At 42.1% G+C, this 5,539-nt stretch overlaps 1 protein-coding gene across 9 annotated transcripts in view; it reads right to left on the reverse strand.

Moving 5' to 3' along the window:
• The window catches only part of MTA3 (metastasis associated 1 family member 3), a 180,495-nt gene that overhangs the window by 129,181 nt on the left and 45,775 nt on the right, over positions 1 to 5,539 (reverse strand).

The following is a 5,539-nucleotide window of genomic DNA, read 5'->3' on the forward strand; positions in this document are numbered from 1 at the left end:
GACTCTGTCTAAAAAAAAAATTAATTAAAAAAAGGAGCTAATACTAGGGAAGATGGAACTGACCTATCCAGGATAGTCCTGAAGAATTTTCTAGTCTAAGAGGGTAAGACTTAGAAAAGTCAACTTCACAACTGCCTGAAGACAAAGTCAGCCCATAAAACTGAAGCTCCTAGGCCAGGTGCGGTGGCCCACGCCTGTAATCCCAGCACTTTGGGGGGCCGAGGCAGGTGGATCACAAGGTCAGGAGTTCAAGACCAGCCTGGCCAACATGGTGAAACCCCATCTCTACTAAAAATGCAAAAATTAGCTGGGCATGGTGGTGGCTGACTTTAATGCCAGTACTCTGGAGGCTGAGGCAGGAGAATCACTTGAGCTCAAGAAGCAGAGGCTGCAGTGAGCCGAGATTGCACCACTGCACTCCAGCCTGGGTGACGGAGTGACACTCCGAATCAAAAAAAATTTTTTAAAAATGGAGCTCCCGTTCAGCCTTACTACCTTGGTTTTGAGTAAGAATAGAAAACTATGGCCGGGCACGGTGGTTCACGCCTGTAATCCCAGCACTTTGGGAGGCCAAGGCGGGCAGATCACAAGGTCAGGAGATCGAGACCATCCTGGCTAACACGGTGAAACTCCGTCTCTACTAAAAATACAAAAAAATTAGCCGGGAGTGGTGGCAGGCGCCTGTAGTCCCAGCTACTCGGGAGGCTGAGGCAGGAGAATGGCGTGAAGCCGGGAGGTAGAGCTTGCAGTGAGCCGAGATTGCGCCACTGCACTCCAGCCTGGGCAACAAAGCAGGACTCCGACTCAAAAAAAAAAAAAAGAAAAAAAAGGATAACTGAATCATCTAACACTTGAGAACAGACTACAGCATAAAAGATAAATACAAAAAATCAACAACAGAACTTGAAGAAACAATTTAGGCAACAACACAGAACTGTGCATGCAGATAATAGATTTATTAAAATGACTGGTGAGGATACAGTGTTCAGAAAACAAATTTTCTTTTTTTTTTTTTTTTTTTTTTGAGACGGAGTCTCGCTCTGTCACCCAGGCTGGAGTGCAGTGGCGTGATCTCAGCTCACTGCAACCTCCGCCTCCCGGGTTCACGCCATTCTCCTACCTCAGCCTCCCTAGTAGCTGGGACTACAGGCGCCTGCCACCACGCCCAGCTAATTTTTTTGTATTTTTAGTAGAGACGGGGTTTCACCGTGTTAGCCAGGATGGTCTCAATCTCCTGACCTCATGATCCGCCCACCTCGGCCTCCCAAAGTGCTGGGATTAAAGGCGTGAGTCACTGTGCCCGGCCCATAAAACAAATTTTAAAACGTGATGGCAAAATTAAAATATCACTAGACGTGCTAGAAAAATCAAAGATTTAGCTCAGGGACCTCCACCTCCAAAAAAGGGAAAAAAAGAAAAATGGAAAATATGAGAAAACAGCCAGGCACGGTGGATCATGCCTGTAATCCCAACACTTTGGGAAGCCGAGGTGGGCGGATCACCTGAGGTCAGGAGTTCAAGACCAGCCTGGCCAACATGGTAAAACCCCGTCTCTACTAAAAATACAAAAATTAGACAGGCATGGTGGCGGGCGCCTGTAATCCCAACTACTCAGGAGGCTGAGGCAGGAGAATCGCTTGAATCTGGGAAGCAAAGGTTGCAGTGAGCCAAGATGGCGCCACTGCACTCCAGCCTGGGTGACAAAGCAAGACTCCATCTCAAAAAAATAAATAAATAAATAAAGGAAAACAGATCTTCAAATTACAATGGTGTACCAAATATCCTTACCATTGACGCATCACTGTAAAATTTTAGGATGCAACAAACAAGAAAATTCTAAAAAGATTTCAGAGAGGAAACAGATAACATGAAGAATGGAGAACTGATGTGGTATAAAACTCGTGTTCAATGACAATGGATGTCTGATGACAACGCGGTAAACATCTTCAAAGTTTTGAGGAAAAATCATTTTCAACCCAAAATTCAAAGCAAAGAAAGATCATGTATCAAGTGTCTACTATTAACTTATTAATTTCATACCAGAATACATACAGAATAGTATAGGAAGTTACAAAATATTTAAAAGAGTGATTGAGTCTGACAAAGTTGAGAAGCTCTGCTATAAGTTAATACACATTAAAAACAAAAAAAAGAGGCCGGGCACGGTGGCTCACGCCTGTAATCCCAGCACTTTGGGAGTCCGAGGCAGGTGGATCATAAGGTCAGCAGTTCAAGACCAGCCTGGCCAAAATGCAAAATGGTGAAACCCTGTCTCTACTGAAAATACAAAAATTAGCTGGGCGTGGTGGCGGGCGCCTGTAATCCCAGCTACTCAGGAGGCTGAGGCAGAGAACTGCTTGAACCCAGGAGGTGGAGGTTGCAGTGAGCCAAGATCACACCACTGCACTCCAGCCTGGGCAACAAGAGCGAGATTCCATCTCAAAAAATAAAAATAAAAAAATAAAAAATAAAAGTTAATATACATTAAGATACAAAATGAAAATTAATAAATATCCAAAAATAATATTAAAAATTATTGTATTTTATTATAAAAGTAATTCAGCTTTATTGAAATAAAAATAAAATCAAATACTAAACAAAGAGAAGTCTGAATTATGGCTCACTAGGCAATAATCGACTTCCAGTAACATCCTAAAAAGCAACAACTAAACTATACACTTCCCGTTAGACACCACCATCTTTCTGTCTCTTGCATTTGTTCCTCCTTTTTACCCCTCCAACCATACCTTTAAATCTGAACTACCAGACTGGGCGAAGTGGCTCAGCCTGTAATCCCAGCACTTTGGGAGGCCAAGGTGGGTGGATCACACCTAAGGTCAGGAGTTTGAGACCAGCTGGCCACCACGGTGAAACCCCGTCTCTACTAAAAATACAAAAAAATTAGCCGGGTGTAGTGGCGCACACCTGTAGTCCCAGGTACTTGGGAGGCTGAGCCAGGAAAATGGCTTGAACCTGGGAGGCGGAGGTTGCCGTGAGCAGAGATTGTGCCACTGCTCCTGCCTGGGCGACAGACTCTGTCTCAAAAAAAAAAAAAAAAAAAAAAAATCTGAACTACCAACATGAAAACTCAAGGAGCATGGTAAAACACCATGGGGATACAATCAGCAAAATCCAAACAGTGAAAAGGAAACAAAACCCCAGTTTCTTCAACAAAAACTAGCAGAGGAAAAAGAGAGAAGGAAAAGGGAAGTCCTAACATTTCCCCTGCTATGGCCACCTGTTGTGCTGGATTCCCAAGCTTGCAAACTAGGAGAGCACTGCCTCTAGAGGACTGAAGAAAAGACCCAAAGACAGCGGCATGATATAAGCTTTACTCAGGGAACTTATGTCCAGGGAGTCCAGGAGGGGAAGGCTGGACAGGAAAAACCATTCCCTTTTATAAAAAGCATGCAGGTTTTACAGCAAGTACCCTTCGCATAGCAACCACCACTTAGCAGCCTCCACCTAGCTCAAAACAATGGGCCTCAGTTCCTTGGTCCACCTGCATTACAAGGCACAAGCCAGGATCCAGGTGTCCTTCACAGGTATGGCATAAACATCAGGGTTGGCCATTACTGGAACACTAAACAAACATTCACCAAGGAACACAGGATCATTCTCAAGGTATGCTTGAGTTATTGCTGTCTGGCAAGACACGCCCACCATATACCACCCAACTGACTTGGTACCATTTACTAAAACAACTACCTTTTCCTCGTTATATTACCATGGAGACTTTGTCATAAACAAAGTTGTATTATACATGTGAATCTCTTCTGGCTTTTGTATTGTTTCACTGGTTTATTTTTCAATCCACTTACTAATATACCATACCTTAATTATTCTAACTTTACAAGTGTCTTCCTGTCTAATGATATAAGCAACATAAGTCCTCCAGCACTTTTGTTTGTCAAGATTGACATTGTCAATGCTTCTCAAAACTTTTGTTCTCAAGATTCCCTTACATGGAGGCCAGGTGTGGTAGCTCACACCTATAATCCCAGCACTTTGAGAGACTAAGGTGGGAAGATTACTTGAGGACAGGAGTTCAAGATCAGCCTGGACAACAAAGCAAGATCCCATTTCAAAAAAAAAAAAAAAAAAAGGCAAAAATTTTTTTAAAAAGATTCCTTTACGTTTATAACCATTGAGGAACTCAAAGAACTTACGTTGGATATATATCTATCAACATTTACCATGTTGAAATTAAAACTGTGAAGAAACTTAACATTTACTAATTGAAAATAAAAACATATTACAAATTAGCAAGTATTTGTTATGAATACTTACTATTTTCCAAAACAAATATAAAACTCTAATAAGAGTAACATTGATTCACATTTTTGCAAATTGCTTCAATGTCTACCTTAATAGCTTTACTGAGGTATAACTGACAAATAAAAATTGTATATTTACAGTGTACAACATGATGTTTTGATGTATGTATACATTGTGAATGGCTGACTAGAGTTTCACATGAATATCTATGAAATAACCATGACTTTTCAAAAAAAGTTGATAAAATACCCATCTCTAAATAAACATAGTTTAGCTTTCAGTGATTATCTTGAAGTAAAAATGGTATTCCATGAAGAAGGCAGCTAGTTCAGCTCACGATTCAAACAATCCCATGTTTTCTCAAGTTAACCAGCTGGGCCCAGTGGCTCATCCCCGTAATCTCAACACTTCGGGAGGCCAAGATGGGAGGACTGTTTGAACCCAGAAGTTTAAGACCAACCTGGGCAACATAGCTAGACTCTGTCCCTACAAAAAGTTTAAAAATTAGCCAGGCATGGTGCCGTGCACCTGTGGTCCAAGCTAATTGGGAGGCTGAGGTGGCAGGATTGCTTAAGCTGAGTAGGTCAAGGCTGCAGTGAGCCGTGATGACACCACTGTACTCTAGCCTGAGCAACAGAGCGAGACCCTATCTCTCAAAAAGAAAAGAAAACCATCACACATCAATATGCAACAGAAGTGGGTTTAGGTGTACTTCTGAGTTCACAGGTCAAGATGTGTGCTGTCGGCAGGGCACGGTAGTTCATGCCTGTAATTCCAGCACTTTGGGAGGCCAAGGCAGGTGAAATCACCTGAGGCCAGGAGTTTGAGATCAGCCTGGCCAACATGGTAAAACACCATCTCTATTAAAAATACAAAAATAAGCCAGGCGTGGCAGTGCACATCTGTAATTCCAGCTACCCGAGAGGCTGAGGCAGGAGAATCACTTGAACCTGGGTGGCAGAGGTTGCAGTGAGCCAAGATCACGCCATTGCACTCCAGCCTGGGTGACAGAGGAAGACTCTGTCAAAAAAAAAAAAAAAAAAAAAGATGTGTGATGTCTTGAAAATACAGAAGTGACGGTTGCAAACACTGTCAATGTGCTAAATGCCACTGTATATGGTTAATGGTTAATCTGATGTTATATGAATTTCACCTCAATTATAAAGAAGGGCCAAAATTTATTAAACCTAATAAATTATACTACTTTGCCAAGAACATTCTTAAGTAGAACTTGCCTTAGTTTTTTTCTTAAACTGTGACC

The sequence above is a fragment of the Pongo abelii genome, chromosome 12, assembly GCF_028885655.2.
Source record: "Pongo abelii isolate AG06213 chromosome 12, NHGRI_mPonAbe1-v2.0_pri, whole genome shotgun sequence".
Classification (NCBI taxonomy): Eukaryota; Metazoa; Chordata; class Mammalia; order Primates; family Hominidae; genus Pongo; species Pongo abelii.